Source organism: Carassius carassius, chromosome 26 (genome assembly GCF_963082965.1).
Source record: "Carassius carassius chromosome 26, fCarCar2.1, whole genome shotgun sequence".
Taxonomy (NCBI): Eukaryota; Metazoa; Chordata; class Actinopteri; order Cypriniformes; family Cyprinidae; genus Carassius; species Carassius carassius.
The window spans coordinates 31,188,736-31,207,005 of record NC_081780.1 but is presented as its reverse complement, the minus strand read 5'-3'; the positions used below and the strand labels follow the sequence as shown (position 1 = coordinate 31,207,005).

At 41.7% G+C, this 18,270-nt stretch overlaps 1 protein-coding gene across 1 annotated transcript in view; it reads right to left on the bottom strand.

The window, feature by feature from the left end:
* LOC132106167 (NACHT, LRR and PYD domains-containing protein 3-like) overlaps nt 1-14,577 on the bottom strand; it is a 147,144-nt gene extending 132,567 nt beyond the window's left edge. The window contains exon 1 of the mRNA XM_059511829.1: nt 14,543-14,577. The gene's annotated coding sequence lies outside the window, so the exon portion shown is untranslated. The remainder of the gene's footprint in view (nt 1-14,542) is intronic.
* Nucleotides 14,578-18,270: the final 3,693 nt, after the last annotated feature.

Genomic DNA, 18,270 nt, shown 5'->3' with positions numbered 1-18,270 from the left:
TACTGTTAACGTCCTTTTTTATAGACAACATTATTTTCACAAAAATGACATTTTTGGAAATGGCTGTAATTTTTGTGTAAGTAAAGTAAGTAAGTAAAGTTTATTTCTAAAGCGCTTTTCACAGATAAAATCACAAAGTGCTGTACACAAGAAAAGTAGAACAAAACAATAAAAATGTATATACATAAGTCAAATCAAAGTAACACTACTGAAAAAACCCATCAACCAAAAGCTTTCTTAAATAAACAAGTCTTCAAATCTTTTTTAAAAGAGTCAACAGAGTCTGCCAGACGCAGAGACAGGGGCAGGGCATTCCACAGTCTGGGGGCAACAGACAGAAAAGACAGGTCCCCTCGGGTCTTATAGCGAGTTTTTGGGACCATAAGCAGGTTCTGGCCAGAGGACCGAAGAGTGCGGCTTGAGGAGTACGGGGTCAAAAGGTCCTTGATGTATTGTGGGGCCTGACTGTTTAATGCCCTATAAGTCAACACTAAAATCTTAAAATCAATCCTGAATTTTACAGGGAGCCAATGGAGAGCTAATAAAACGGGAGTGATATGAGACCTTCTGGGGGCACCAGTTAGAAGTCTAGCAGCAGAATTTTGAACCATTTGCAGTTTGTTCAAGGCTGACTTATTCAAGAAGGTAAAAACAGAGTTGCAATAATCAAGTCTAGTTGATATAAAATCATGAATAATAATTTCCAGATCCTTCTTTGACAACATTTTGTGTATTTTAGAGATATTCCTAAGGTGATAAAAGCAGTTTACGGACAAGCTGTTTTGAGTGTATCTGAGGTTTCTGAGGCTGGATTTAACAGAGGAGCCAAGAGAGCCAAGGTGCTGTTTGATCAGTGGGATCTTGTGGTCTGGAGCAAAGATCAGTGTTTCAGTTTTACTTGCATTTATCTGCAGAAAGTTAGAGGCCAGCCAGTCTTTGATGGAGGACACACACTCTAAAAACAGTGATAAACGATGGAACTCAGCATCATTGAAAGAACAGTACAACTGGACATCGTCGGCATAGAGATGATACGAAACATCCTTAAAACAACCCATAATATGACCAAGTGGCAAAATGTACAGTAAAAACAAAATAGGGCCCAAAACTGACCCTTGTGCCACTCCGCAGGTCAAATTGGTCACATCTGACTGTACATTGTTTATAGCGACATTAAAGGTTCTGTCATGAATATAGGAAGAGAACCACTGGAGGACAGATCCAGATAGTCCCATCTCATTGTGAAGCCGTTTGATCAGTATACTGTGATCTACCGTGTCAAAAGCGGAAGTCAAATCGAGAAGTACAAGTACAGTGTAGCGGCCAGTGTCCGCTGCCATCATCACATCACTAGAGACTTTAATAAGAGCTGTTTCAGTGGAGTGCAATTTTCGAAAACCAGATTGAAAAATATCAAACAAGTTGTGCTGCTCCATAAAGGAGGTCAGCTGGCTTGCCACCACTTTTTCCAAAATTTTTGAAATAAATGGAAGTTTTGATATGGGCCTATATTTATGAGGTTCTGAGGGGTCAAGATTCGGCTTTTTAAGGATCGGGTTTACCACAGCGTGTTTGAAGTAGTTGGGGACTGAGCCAGATGCAAGTGACAGGTTAATTATTTTTACCATACAGGGGCCAACAATATCAAACATTTTCAACAATAGGGGTGTTGAGACAATATCAGCAGGGCTTGAAGACGGTTTCATATTTCCTATTAAGGTCTTCACCTCCTGTAGGCTGACAGGAGTGAAGGACGACCAAGACAACACCATTGAAAATTCAGTAGAACACACAGTGATTATGGGAACTTTAACACTGGCCCTAATGTCTTGTACTTTGTTCACAAAAAACGACAAAAAGTTGTTACAGTCCTCATGAGTGTACACAGGCACAAGAGGAGCTGAAGGTGCAGTTAGATTTTCGATGGTGTCAAACAAGACCTTAGGTTTTTTCTTATTACCTGAAATAAGATTGGAAAAATAAGCCAAGCGAGCCTGCTTTATCAGTTCATTCAGATCCAGTATCAAATCTTTTAAATGGAGTCTGTGTACCTCCAATTTAGTTGCTTTCCACAGATGCTCAGTCTTACGACATTTTCTCCTAAAACTACAAATGTTATCATTCATCCATGGGAGGGCTTTTTTATGTGACCCTGAAATGTTTTTAACAGGCGCTACCATATCCAAAATCGACAGACAGTGGTTGTTGAAACTTTGCACAAATTAATCAACATCATCACAATCAACAAAGGAGCGAGAGTCAAAGGAGGCAGAGAAATCACTAAGTGTTGTCTCACTAATGATGCGTTTTTGTGTTACAACATTGCAGACAGTAGGCATCGTGATAAGTGACAAATTAAAAGATATACAACAATGGTCACTAATTAGAAAATCCTCCACACTCAGTTTATCAATGGTTAGGCCACAAGAGAAGACCAAATCTAATGTGTGACCTTTTTTATGGGAGGGGGCAGAAACGTGCTGTACAAAATTAAACGAGTCCATGGTAGTCAACAATTCAGCTGCATTCAAACAAGTGGGATCATCAATATGCAAATTAAAGTCCCCAAGGACTAAAACGCGATCTAGTTTTATGATAGACGTTAAAAACTCAGTGAAATCATCAAGAATTGTGCGTGCAGGACCAGGAGGTCGGTAAACTAAAACACAGTAATAGGAGTGTGTTTTCCCAACCTTACACATCTGCATCTCAAATGAGTCGAACGAAGCTGTGTCCGTCAAGCTGCAGCAGAAAGAGTCCCGAAAGACCAGCGCAAGACCGCCTCCACGTCACGCGAGCCGAGGAGTCCCAAACACGGAGCAGTCCGGGGGGCATAGTTCTTTAAGATGAAAGTGTTCGTTCTCCCGCTGCCAAGTCTCCGTAATAAACATAAAATCCAAGTTCTCATTAGTGAAATGGTCATTCAAAGTAAAAGCCTTGTTCGCAATGGAGCGCGCGTTGATAAGTGTAATCCTGGTAGTGCGCGTGCATGACAAGGGCTGTCCTGGGGCAGGCTGGATGACATGATCCGTCCGACAGGTAACCGGGCACAGGGCATGCTGACGGCGTGCACGATGGCAAGCGGGACGGGTGGGGAAAATCTGGTCAGAGGTGCACCACACAGGTGACGATGCACAGATCGCGTCCCGATCTGACTCGCAGACCGGAACCGGCCTCAGGCACTGTGTGCAGGTTCAGAACAGAAATTGTCCTAAATAAATGGAAAAAAAGAGCCGTTTGCAGATCATTTGTTTAATGTTTTCTTTAGTTGGATGCTTGACCCTTGACATTTATTATTAGTTAGTCTCTGGCTATTGTAACTGGATTCCCTTTTTTTTTTTTTTTAGCTTAATTTATTGTTGGCAATTTGTCATGATCCAGGATTGTTTTTTGAAGTTCATCCTGGAATTGCTGTTTTCTTAAAAAAAAATGCTCCATTAAACCAGGATTTTTTTTTTTTTAAATCATAAAAAAAAAAAAAAAAAAATTGGTTAAAATTATTTTTTATAATTAATACGGTGTGTAATCTATGATAATAGACAGACAATTTTACTAATTTATATTACATTTAGCAGATGCTTTTATCCAAAGTGACTTACAAATGAGGACAATGGAGCAATCAAAATCAACAAAAGAGCTGTACGTGTATGTACTGTAAGTGCTGTAAGATTTTTTGTTTGTAAATTAAGAAAATAAGTAGATATAATAGAAACAGAATTTAGAAATAGAACCATGCATTGAATAGTGACTGATGCGTTGATGCAGGGCAGAAGATGCAGTCCACTTCTCATCTCAAGATGCTTTTATGATGTGAAATTAACTTAAACACATTCAGTTAAGTCTTAATGGGTTAAGACATTTTTAATTACTTCTGTCACATCTAGCAAATCCACTAAATTGGTAAAATGAAATGAAATGCTAATTACAATTGTCAGCTAAAGTTTGTTCAAATAAATGGTAAAAAGTTATTAGGAAACATTTAACAAAAGTTACCAATTAAATTTTCCCGATTAGAACTTCTGTCATTTTGACCTCTTGGTTGTTTCCTTGGTGTTAATTATGTGATCTAATTATGTTGCTATCTTTCAGATTAATTTATTCTTCATTCATTCATTTATATCCATTTATAGATTAATTATTTATTATTGTATATTCATTTATAATACTCATTTAAACACTTTATGTATACATTACATTGTTTATTAAGTTATTACATTGATTATTGTAATTATTTATTGATTAGTATATTATATTACATTATTATATTTTATATTCTTGTCCATTGTTTAATTTTTTGATAATTTTAAGGGCTATTTGTCTTCATGATTAAGATATCAGAGAATGTCTCTAATTCAAGGTTTTTCAAATCAGGATGAGGTTGTGAAGCAGTAATTGTCCATTGCTACTGCTTTTGGTATTTACAACACTAGTATTTTTGCTGGTCATTGAAACATACGCATTTATGATTATTTAAAAAACTCTTCTCCTTTTTTAGCATAATCATCATCACTTCTGCTTTTGCTCTTCCCTGATTTTACTGCTTCTTAGCTGATAGAATATGGTTTAGGTGCCAGACAACTTTTCTAACTGTACTACAATTCAATTTTGAATTACAACCCATGTGATACCACAACAAGAGATCCAGGCTAATATGATGATCACAGTGCAGCGTGGCTGACACAGAAGGGTGTACGCTGCATGTGTTCAGTGCCATTTGGGAGAATATGAGAATATGGAGAGACACAGAGGAGAGGAATAGTTGATTAAAGTCATCATTTTTGTTTTCTTTGTGTACAAAAAGTATTTTTGTCACTTCATAACGTTGCGGTTGAATCACTGATGGCAGATGGGAGTATTCTGATGATGCTTTTCATACTTTTCTGGACATTGACGCTGTTATTTACACGACAGTCTATGGGAAAATCTCAAGTCTACTGGTTTTCACCCAAAAAAAAGCTTTCACAGGTTTGAAAGACATGGGCGTAAGTGATTAATGACAACATTTTCATTTTGGGGTGGAGTAACCCTTTAAAGGGATAGTTCACTTTCAAATTAAATTTTGGTATGTTTTAGCTTACCTCAAGGGTATCCAAGATGTAGGTGTCTTTGTTTCCGCAGTAGTTTCCATTTTGATATTTTTAGGTCAAACCGTTCTTGTCTGTGACTCATATAATGGAGGTCTATGGTCACCACCTCAAAGAGCATGCACAGAGAAGTCCAAATTAAACAATTGATGACCTAAGACACGAAACGAGCGGTTTGTGTAAGAAAACAAACAGTATTAACAGTATTTCGTTTTACCTCTTGTACACAACCACGTCCAACTGATCTGAGGGCGCGCGTGCTTCCTGTTTTCGTGTGACATTTCTGGTGCTCTGGCTTAGTTTGCGCAAGCACGGAAAGCGCCGGAAGTGCTCTCTCGCGCGTGTACATCATTCATTGTTTACACAGAGATTTCGGAAGTGTTACCTTTAACTGTGAAGATCTAAACATATTTAGACGTACAGGAAATTGCAATGGAAGACGATTTCGATATACCAACAGACAACGTAGAATTTTTTTCACAACCATATTTATTTGAACCACAAAACACAGCAGGGATGCGCCGGTCAATGTATTAATAACCCGCACCCAACCGACGTTTTCAACTAACCCGCCCGCAACTCGGACCACAAAAAATACAAATAAAATATTGTACCCGACCCGCTTTCTGATCCGCATTTTTAAAAAGCAGTAAATGCTCATCGTAGCGTCATTGGGCCATAGGAACGTAGGCAAAACTAACTAGGCAAAAAAAACAACAACAACAAAACTTAATATATTATAATTTTGTCAAGAATTATAAAAAAATCATCAGTAAGCTCATAATTTGTACTAAAATAGTCTAGTCTGCTTATGTCTATTTGTATGTTTCTGCAAGGTCAGCAGACATTGAGGCTCGGGTTTGTTCCGATCAGAGCTCGTGAGCAGAGAGTAGGGTAACCAGACGTCCCAAAAAATTCGGGACCGTCCCGAAATCTAAACTGTTGTCCCGAATCTGGCCCCAGATGTCCCGAAAATCATACTAAAGCAACATCTTGAGTAGTTATTGTCTGATAAACATTAAACCCCCCCCCCCCCCCCCCGGCTGCTCATTGGCTGCAGCATCTTTTTTCTATAAGTTCTAAAAAAATACCGTATGCGGCTATAGGCACAAATTTAGATATTTATTTATCGAATTAATCTATATCCACAAAGACAATAAGACCTTTTTGTCCCCTTTTTGTTTTAAAGCTTGATGAAGAGAGCGCAAGTGTCACGTTCGGTGATACAGGAAACACGGAGAGGGAACCAATTGCAGGTAAGTCCTTATTAAAGGGTTAATCCAAAAGAATAACAGTCCAGGCAGGGGTAGAAACCAAAACATCCATCCAAACATAAACAGAACAAGAAGACAAGGCACAGGCAAGACAGATTGACGGACATGAATTCACAACTACTCCGTGACACATACTAAGACAGACCGGGTTAAATACACAAGGAGAGACAAACGCTAATGGGAAATTGGCAGAGTGAGATAATTGATAACTAGTGACAGCTGGGTGCACTGATTAGGCAGGGACGTGAGGAATGTGACTAATGAAGTGACAGACACCGTGGGGAAAGGAGGACATCTAGTGGAAACCCAGGGAACACAACCCAGACACTGTGACACTACCCCCCCTCTACGGAGCGGCTTCCAGATGCTCCACGACAGACAAAAACCAGAGACCAGGAGGGAGGCGGACAGGTGGAGGCTCAGGGGGAGGGACGGAGGGCCAGGCTAACAGAGAGGAACAGGAGTGAACACAAAAACAAAAAGAAAAAAATAACATGAAGCCCCCCAGGGTGGAGCAGAAGACCACCACAACCGTGTGGTCAGGGCGGAAGCCCCCTAGGGCGGAGGAGAAGACCACCACGTCCGTGTGGTCAGGGCGGAAGCCCTCCAGGGCGGAGCAGAAGACCACCACATCCTTGTGGTCAGGGCGGAAGCCCTCCAGGGCGGAGCAGAAGACCACCACATCCTTGTGGTCGAGGCCGGAGTTCCCCAGGGCGGAGCAGAAGACCACCACCACCGTGTGGTCAGGGCAGAAGGCCCCCAGGGCGGAGCAGAAGACCACCACACCCCTGTGGTCAAGGCGGAAGCCCTCCAGGGCGGAGCAGAAGACCACCACATCCTTGTGGTCGATGCACAAAGCCCCCAGGGCGGTTCAGAAGACCACCACTTCCGTGCGGCCGGATCGACGGGAGGACGAAACTCTGGTAATTCCATGGTGTCTCTACTGGACTCCAGAAGATCGGTGCTGACCTGGCTCTGCTCATGAAGATTATTGGTGACTTGCATCTGTTCATGAAGGTCCCCGTTGACTTGACTCAGTCCTTGAAGATCACCGGCGATTTGACTCAGTCCTTGAAAATCACCAGTGACCTGACCCAACTCTGAAAGGTCCACGATGACTAGCCTTGTCTCTGGGAAGTCCATGGTACCTAGCCCTGGCTCTGGAAGGTCATCAGTGACTAGCCCTGACTCTGGAAGGTCATCGGTGACTGGCCCTGGCTTTGGAGGGTCATCGGTGACTGGCCCTGGCTCTGGAGGGTCATCGGTGACTGGCCCTGGCTCTGGAGGGTCATCGGTGACTAGCCCTGAGTCTGGAGGGTCATCGGTGACTAGCCCTGAGTCTGGAGGGTCATCTGTGACTAGCCCTGAGTCTGAAGGGTCATCGGTGACTAGCCCTGACTCTGGAGGGTCATCGGTGACTAGCCCTGACTCTGAAGGGTACACAAAACCCTGACTTGACTCTGGAAAGTCCACGTGCACCTGCCTCGACTCTGGAAGGTCAACCGGAACCTGACTGGACTCTGGAGGGTCAACCGGAACCTGACTCGACTCTGGAGGATCAATAGGAACCTGACTCGACTCTGAAGAGTTCACTGGAACCTGACTCGACTCTGGGGGGTCAACAGGAACCTGACTCGACTCTGGAGAGTTCACTGGAACCTGATTCGACTCTGGGGGGTCAACAGGGACCTGACTCGACTCTGGAGAGTTCACTGGAACCTGACTCGACTCTGGAGAGTTCACTGGAACCTGACTCAACTCTGGAGAGTTCACTGGAACCTGACTCGACTCTGGAGAGTCCACTGGAACCTGACTCGACTCTGGAGGGTCAACAGGAGCCTGACTCGACTCCGGAGGGTCAGCTGTGACTGTAATCCCGTGCAGAGGCGCTAGGCAAGCAGCCATCTTGGGTCCTGACTCTGGACAGGCGGCCATCCAGTACAGTAGTGCTGGGCTGGCGACCATCTTGTGCTGTGGCGCTGGATTGACGGCCATCTTGGGCCATGACTCTGGACGGGCGGCCATCTTTGACCGTGGCTCTGGATCGGTGGCCAATTTGGGCATTGGCGCTGGGTTAGCGGCCATCTTGTGCTGTGGCACTGGGCTGGCAGCCATCTTGTGCTGTGGCGCTGGATTAGCGGCCATCTTGGGCCATGACTCTGGACGGGCGGCCATCTTGGACTGTGGCTCTAGACCAGTGGCCATCTTGGGCATTGGCGCTGGGTTAGAGGCCATTTTGTGCTGTAGTGCTGGGCTGGCGGCCATCTTGTGTGGTGGCGCTGGATTGGCGGCCATCTTGGGCCAGGACTCTGGACTGGTGGCCAACTTGGGCATCGGCGCTGGGTTAGCAGCCATCTTGGCGGAAGAGACAGGAGTGGCTGGGGCATCCCACGGAAGCCTATGCCGCAAATAGTACACGAATTCCCAGAATTCCAGTGTCTCTAAATGCCCCATCTCCTCCTGAGAAACTGGATCATCCAGCCCGCTGTTGAAATAATCCTTCAGGGCCGCATCGTTGTATCCCATACCCTCGGCCAGGGACCAGAACACCTGTGCCAGGGCACCCACCTCATTGCCCTCTTGGCGGAGGGCAGTCAACCGGAGATACTTTGTTCTCCGCTCCGCCATTTTGGCTGGGGAACGGGAAAAAACCATACCGCTGGTTCTTGCAGTGACGGAGTCGTTCTGTCACGTTCGGTGATACAGGAAACACGGAGAGGGAACCAATTACAGGTAAGTCTTTATTAAAGGGTTAATCCAAAAGAATAACAGTCCAGGCAGGGGTCGAAACCAAAACATCCATCCAAACATAAACAGAACAAGAAGACAAGGCACAGGCAAGACAGATTGACGGACATGAATTCACAACGACTCCGTGACACATACTAAGACAGACCGGGTTAAATACACAAGGAGAGACAAACACTAATGGGAAATTGGCAGAGTGAGATAATTGATAACTAGTGACAGCTGGGTGCACTGATTAGGCAGGGACGTGAGGAATGTGATTAATGCACTCTTTCTCCTCCTTCTCCCCACTCTCAGAGATGGACGTCTCCGAACTTCTCCTGTCCAATCATCCTACTACTTGTCCACTTGATCCGATCCCCACTCACCTCCTTCAAGCGATCTCTTCTTCAGTCATACCTTTGCTTACTCAGGTTATCAACTCCTCTCTTCACTCTGGAACATTTCCCTCAGCATTCAAGCAGGCTCGGGTAAGCCCACTGCTCAAGAAACCATCACTAAATCCAGCGCTTCTTGAAAACTACAGACCGGTATCCCTTCTTCCATTTATTGCAAAGACACTTGAGCGAGCTGTGTTCAACCAGTTTTCTATATTCCTTGTACAGAACAACCTCCTGGACAGCAACCAATCTGGCTTCAAAAGTGGCCACTCAACTGAGACTGCTCTGCTCTCGGTTACTGAAGCCCTGCGACTAGCAAGAGCAGCTTCAAAATCCTCGGTACTCATCTTACTGGACCTTTCTGCTGCTTTTGACACTGTTAATCACCAGATTCTCCTGTCCACCCTCAGAAAGATGGGCATCTCTGGAACAGCACTCCTGTGGGTTAAGTCCTACCTCTCTGACAGATCCTTCAGTGTGTCTTGGAGGGGTGATGTTTCAAAGTCACACCACCTTGCTACTGGGGTTCCTCAAGGCTCAGTACTTGGGCCACTTCTCTTCTCCATCTACATGACATCATTAGGATCTGTCATTCAGAAGCATGGCTTTTCTTATCACTGCTACGCTGATGACACCCAACTCTACCTCTCATTCCAACCAGATGACCCGAGGGTAGCTGCTCGCATTTCAGCCTGTCTGAGTGACATCTCTAGCTGGATGAATGACCATCACCTTCAGCTTAACCTGAAGACAGAACTCCTGGTGATTCCAGCTAACCCATTGCTTCATCACAACTTCTCTATACAGCTGGGCTCATCAACCATTACTCCTTCGAGGACAGCTAGAAACCTAGGAGTTGTGATGGATCATCAGTTAAGCTTCACAGACCACATTGCTACAACTACCCGGTCCTGCAGGTTTGCCTTATACAACATTAGGAAGATTAGACCCTTCCTGTCAGAGCAAGCAACCCAACTTCTTGTCCAAGCTCTTGTTCTCTCCAGACTGGACTATTGTAATGCTCTCCTGGCGGGCCTTCCTGCATGTACTGTCAAGCCTCTGCAATTGATTCAGAATGCAGCAGCGAGGGTTGTCTTCAATGAGCCAAAGAAAGCTCACGTTACTCCGCTCCTCATCAGGTTACACTGGCTACCAGTAGCTGCTCGCATCAAATTCAAGGTACTGATGCTAGCCTACAAGACGACCACTGGCACGGCACCAACTTACCTAAACTCATTGGTTAAATCTTATGTGCCCTCCAGAAGTTTGCGCTCTGCAAGTGATCGACGCCTTGTGGTACCATCCCAAAGAAGTTCAAAATCACTCTCAAGGACCTTTTCCTGGACTGTCCCCAGCTGGTGGAATGACCTCCCAATCTCAATTCGTACAGCTGAGTCTTTACTCATTTTCAAGAAACAGCTAAAGACTCATCTTTTTCGCCTGCACTTAACCAACTAACACTAGCACTTTTCCTTTTCTTGTCTTTTAATTAAAAAAAAAAAAAAAAAAACCTACCTATGCGTTCTATACTAGACTAACTGAGACTTGTCATGGCACTTGTATACTGTTGTTGTTCTCTTGTTGACCTGACTGCTTCTGTTGTTCTCATTTGTAAGTCGCTTTGGATAAAAGCGTCTGCTAAATGATAAAATGTAAATGTAATGTAAAATGTAATGAAGTGACAGACACCGTGGGGAAAGGAGGACATCTAGTGGAAACCCAGGGAACACAACCCAGACACTGTGACAGCAAGTTGCTGCAGCTGCGAGGACAGTGATGTATGCTTTGATCACTGTTGATCTTTGAATAAAAATGTGTTTAGTTAAGGTTTGAAATTCATTATCTTTTATTATAGGCTACGAGGTCTAATATCATAAGCCCCCCATCCCGTCACCCAAGACCGCAGACACCCAACACCCCCCACCCCCCCGTGCTGGTGCCTTATTACATTGTCTTGCTTCTTATTTATTAAATACAGGCAACTGATTGATAAAAAATTGATCAAAATTAAGATACAATTTATACAAAACGAAAATCTTTTAAAAATAGTTTTCTATAAAACAAAACTTAATGAAGTCGTCAAAATCATGTTTTACCAAAAACAGCGCTGTTGCTCCCCATGCAGTCTTCTTTGCCGCCTCCATCTCTACGTGCGGACTGAGCTCGTGCGTCATCTTCACCAGTTATTCAGCCAATAAAGTGTAGGCCTATGTTTTTCAAAAATGTGTTTAGTATACTATATAAATGACAAAGGTTTAATTGGCATTTTTATTTCAAACAACCCGACCAACCGCAACCCGAATATCATTAAAAGTATTTTTGGATGACTCGTAACAGCAACCGCAGGCACCCGCTCATTTTGGATCAACCCGCGCATCACTGATACACAGATCAAGTACTCAGGAGTGATCCGCTGCAGCAGCACGTCTTCAAGCCTCAGAGAGACAGAGATCTCTTCAATATTGGTGGTGTTCTAGGAGCAAGTGTTGTAAGATGCCAACAGAAGTGGAGAGCATATGTTGTCACGAATTGAACAACTACAAGACGACGACGAGGACATTGACAGTATCGCATCACACACCTGCCTGACTGAAGATCCTGAGTTTTCTCCGCTGTTGAGACGCAGCGTTTTGCACGTTGTGTTTAGTTTGCCACGTATAAACTGGAGGCGACGTCCAATGCCAGAGGGACCCAATGGCATGCTGTCAATAGAGTGAGTAATGTGTTGTATTTTTATTATTATCGCAACGATTAAAGGGTGCATTATAAACCAATTAATTAATTACAATTACTGCATTATATTTCAGACAGTGCAGATTGGTGGGGTATCGTGTGGTAAACAGTAAACAATGAGTGATGTACACGCGTGAGAGATCAGTTCCGGTGCTTTCCGCGCTTGCACAGACTAAGCCAGAGCGCGCGCACACGTCACATCAGGAAGCACGCGCGCCCTCAGATCAGTTGGACGTGGTTGTGTACAAGAGGTAAAAACGATATAAATACTGTTCGTTTTCTCACACAATCCGCTCGTTTCGTGTCATAGCTCATCAATGTGTACTTACGATGGGGAATTGTTTAATTTGGACTCTCTGTGCATGCTCTTTGAGGTGGTGACCATAGACCTGCATTATGTGAATCAAAGACAAGAACGGTTTGACCTAAAAATATAAAAATGGAAACTACTGTGGAAACAAAGATACCTACATCTTGGATACCCTTGAGGTAAGCTAAAACATATCAAAATGTTATTTCAAAGTGAACTATCCCTTTAAGGCTGGTGCTCCTGTGATACAGCTGTTCTGCGTTCTGATTAAAAGTTAAGACAGAGCAACTTTTCTCTGTCACACTTATTTGTGGTTATAGCTTTTAAGAGTATTATGATTTATATTATATTTCTCATAGTTATAAAGTATTATAAGTATCATATCGTGCCATTTTTCTGATTCTACTCTACTTAAAGCAGTCAAAGACCCCTTATAATTAGTAATAATAATAATAATAATAATAAACTTTTTGTTCTCTCAAACAGCCATAAGATCAGATATCAGATCAGATGAATGTCTAATATGACACATTTGCTTTGAACTATTTTTATTGTAATATAAGTTTGATTATTTTGATGGTTCCCTTAAGACAGCTGTTGAGTAACTCTGCAACTATCTCAACTAGCAGTCATTGGAGTATTAGCATGTCTGCTACTGTAAATATATGCTAACACTTTATTTTGATGGTCAACCAACTGATAACGTCTTTGCAAGTACATCAGTTTATTGTACCATACTAGATTCTACCATTCTTGATACTCTAATGAGAGTTAGTTGGGATGTAGTGGCAAAGTTGCTTATAGTCGACTGATTAAGGGAACCATCAAAACAAAATGTAACCATATAAAACATTGAATTTTTTTTCAGTTGGAGTATTAATCTCCCATCGATTACTTAACATCAGCTCCACAGAAACACTCAAATAACACTCAACATCTAACCACTCACAAGCTGTAGTAAGATACTGTGCAGATCTTAAACAATGTCAAGATAGGATACAGTCCATTATACTGTTAATTAAGTAGATTTAATATGGTTTTCATTGTGTGTTATAAATAATCATACTCTTAAACTTATAACCACGTATACATAAGTATTATGATGTATTATAATTGTTATGATTATTCATGAGTTGATAGAATAAATTGTAAGATTTTTTTTAGAATGCATTATACATTCATTATAATGCCTTAAAAATACCCTTATAATGTATTATAAATACGGGCTTCATAGAAAGTGTTACCAAAATGACAATGTTTTCTGACCTTAGATGCATTTAAACCTGTTGTAGGGGACTCCAACACAATATTAGGACACTTTAAATACCATATGACCTGCTCTTTAATAACTCTTGTCTAAAGAAAAGTACACTGCACAAAAGTGTTCATCTTCAGTACCAGTTGAAACAGGACGATCTCAGGAAAACAAATGAAACCGGTTTGACAACTGGGTGGTTTCCAGAAAGCAGATTTATGCCAGTGGATCAGGTTTCAGGGTTGATTTAATTCAGATAAACTTCTGTGCTTCACAGGTTTTCAGCCTATGTCACACATAGATTGTGTGCATTCATTATAAATAATTATTATGATATAAAGCTATTCAGCCATACTTCAGAAGTAAACAAACTACATGCATTTATGGACACTATAGCAATGAGTTTTTGTTTAACACTTACAGTAAACTGAGTTAACAGTGTTCATGAAGTGATATTCCTCTCTCAAAGAGAGAGCACATAAAGAAATGCTGTTTGAGAATCACAGACTCCGTGATGTACGATATAATGAGAAGAGCAGTGAATTCACACCATATGATAACAGCATCAGAATAAGAAGCTTTCTGTGATTGAATGAAAAAGACACACTTGATCATCTGTTTGATCATGATATGTAGAGGTTTCAGTAAAATCATCAAAATGACTTTAGCACAGCATTAAAGAAGGACAAACTGACCAAATGACAATCATAAGACAACACACATACATGAAAACAACTAAAGAAAGATGAAACACTCACCTCAAATTATATTTGCAGATCTTTCTTTCTCCTCTCTCTGAAATTTTTTTCACTTCTAGCAGGACGAGATGTGAGAATGAGAAGAATGTCACTCATCTGCTTTGTTATTCATCAGTTAAAATTGTTCATTCTCCTGAAACCATCCTGTACTTGTTTGAACAAGTTTGGGAATGTGCTTTGAATGTCAGAAGTGTATCAAGTGCCAGTCCAAAATATGTATAGCGTTGTGTAATGTTTGACTGGTGAAGGGTTTTCACAACAAAGGTGAATTTGTGAAATAAAGTATTTTTATCATTTAAAAGTTTGTGCTTTGCTCTAGATTTAGATCATTTGATTTTAGAAATGACTGTGGCTCAGTTTGTGTAGTATCAGTGGTATGATAACTGGTATACCTATAAAATATATTGTATTTTAGCAAATAAAACTGATTGACAGTGTCACGTGTAGAGTTCAGGGGCTGGATTCACGAAACATTCTTAAGAAGAGATTTCTTCTTAACTGCTGTTTTCTTCTTATTTTTTAACTTTAGAAAAAAGAATAGAAGATAGAAAAAATCATCTTAAGAATATTCATATCTTTTTTCTTAAGATTGTTCTTAAGACAAAACCTAAGAAGAATTCAAATTCTTGAAAAGAATCTTCTTAAAAATCATCGTAAAAAATCTTAGGACAGCCCCAGACTTGTCTTAAACCCCAAACAATAATAATGATTTAATGAATTTATTGGGTTATTTCAAATTAATTGTCATATTTAAGCATTATAACAACAGCTACGTGATGACTTGATGTTAATGTAAACATTGAGCATCGCATTAGTTCAGTCAGGCCACGTTAGTCACACTTGCATCAGCTGACAGTCAGCTGTTCCTGACGTGTACCAATCCAGTCTTGACACCTATCACCTGCGGTCTATTTAAATTCCCATTATTCTGTGTCTCTTCCATCACATCGCTGTTGCAGTTTGTTTCAGGTCATCTGAAATCCGCATCTAACATAAGTGAATGCTTTTTAATCCATATCGCTGTGTATGTTGCCTGGTGGTTAACATGGTTTTGCATCGGTTGCAGGAACGAATATTAAGCATATTTGCAGCAGCATTTATACATCTATGTTCATACACCTGGAGCAATACAGCTAGAGCATGCAATCGCTCTAAGGACACGCAGATAAGGCCATGAGAACAGGGTTAAACGAGACCAGCATTCTCGTGCAAGCGTTTCAACTGGGGTTTGCTGTATTTAGCGACGAAATATCAATGTCACTGGTGTTTATTTCTAAGGTCGATGTCACATTAACTGTGTGAGTGTTTCAGATGCACGCAGCTTCAAAAGCAGGCATTTATCGCTCTATGGCTTCTATACATATGGTTATAAGAACGTGACAAAAATAGCCACGTTTACATGTATTTTATTTCTTCATTCAGATTTAAAGATTCGGTGGACCACATGAGACGTTATCTAATCCAATGTGGTGTTTACATGTGCTCGTGCTTCGATTTTGGGACATAAGTGGCTACGATGACATGCAAATTATCAGAGAGAGAGAGACAGAAAAAAAAAACACGGGGTTGCATTAATATTTTTAATAGCTGCTCACACTTGCTTGGAATTAACAGACTAATATTGAACCTCGTCTACTGAGTGCGCGTGTCCGCTGCAGTGAGAGAACTCCGCTCAAATGCCATCGGGAGCACCGGGAGATTTCTGGTCCGGTCGAGTGAGAGCTGATCGCCGAAGCGAGGGAATTCTCCCCCACTTTAGGCACCGTTTCTAAATTACACCAAACTGCAAAAAAGTGTGAAGTGGCGCTACGCACTGCATCCGCCAGCTGCACGCAAGAGCAGAGTCTCCCGCACAGCGCTGAGTTTGAGAAACAATGTAAAGTGATAAACCGCTTCATCCATTCATATGTGACACAGAATTATTGATACTGTCGTGTCGTGTGACACATGAGAACATTAAAGGTTCTGTAATGTTGCTGGCTGAAAACATCCAGAATAATGTTAATGACATGAAGAGGAAAACTGGAAAACACCAAGGCATGTCAATTCAGCAAGGGGAAATAACTGTAAGACCTTCTTTAATGCAGCTCTGAAATGTATTGTATTATGATATAAAAAAATTAATTAAAAATAAATTAAAAAAGGTAAATTTAAATGGTAAAATACATGATTCTCAACAAGTTTTGTTAAAACATGAATCACGAGGGGGCAGCTTATGAATGCAGATAGTGCTTGCAATGAGCTATCTTACAACATTTACAAATGGGTTTATGAATCTGTAATAATTCATACAATGACAGCCAAATTTTGGTCAAGTGTTTTCATTGAACTATTCACTATCATAGGCTGCATCCGAAAACTGAAAAATGCTGCCTTCGGAAGTCTCATTCCAAGGTAGGACGGCTTCAAGGCACTTCCAAAATCAATGTCAGCTTCATTTCCTGTCTCCTGAGATGACTTCATCTGGCCGGTTTTTGAAGGCAGCATAGATGTATCCTTCGCTGCCTTTGATATCCCACAATCCTGTGCGTTCCATTCTGTGACAGTTAAGCCAAAAAATAAAGATGCCATCTGAAAGTTGCGGTCGGTGGTCAGTTTGTGTGTAAATGCATGTTTCTGAACAACGCTTTCCACTTATGTAATTTCTAGCAAAAATGTATATTGCAGTAATGAAATATCCACTTAGTTATAACCAAAGCTCTCTATATTTTGCTGTAGATCATTAAACTATTACTCCGCCTCAGAAGCCTGTCTGAAATCCGTTTCACGAGGTGCCTTCGGGAAAAAACGATGCCTGCAAAGTCATTGACTGATTAAACAGCAAGACAGCAAGTGGAAATTTATCATCTTTGTCCACTTAATGTAATGTCAGTGTCTACTAATCACTGAATGCACAGCGTTGCCGACATCACGTTCCCATTCTGATGACCGACTATTGATGTGATTACATGCGTACAAGTAATCAGTTTAACATGTTTACATGGCAGGATTTTAACTTAGTTCAGTTATAGAAGGTTATCCTACCTCTCAACAGATTACCATTTCGGTTTAGGCATTTTTATTCTGACGGAGGTGTTTCTTTGGAGCATTTTCATTCATACTGGACGCCATTCTAAGTTTCTGAAGGGTGCATGCTTCCCCTGCTGGACTACCACCCTCCATTATGCAACCTACAGCATTAATGCATATTACATGTTCCTCATGCCGCAGCAAGTGGTCGTATGTATCAGACGTTTGCTTAAAGGAGGGCTACAATGGTGTTTCATGGATTCAGAGTTGTTCAGTGTTAAAGAGATGGATTTACATGCTAAACATAGCCAATTCGGATGAGTGGAGAAATCTTATTTCTGGGTGGTACAAGTTTCGATGATGGATCTTTGACGTAGACGATTGATTGATTTGATGTAGACGATGGTGGAACTCCTTACTCCCCAGAGCGAGACCTCGCCCGTAAACACGCTTCATCAGAAAATCGTTGGCAGCGCTGCATAGGATTTGTTTGAGAATGTCTCCAAATAAGTGTGTTTTGGATGTGAGGGGAAAGTTTACCACGTTCAGCTTCTCAAAGAACCTAGCGTTAGATGGACCATGGATGCAGTTGCTTTCTGGGGCAGCAATGGAGTGTAGCAAGTGTTGTTCTCGTCATTTAAGTGATGAATGTTTTATAAACAAGACCAGGTTGAAGCTGGATTTGCACATCGTTTGCTATTAAAACATGGTAGAAGACC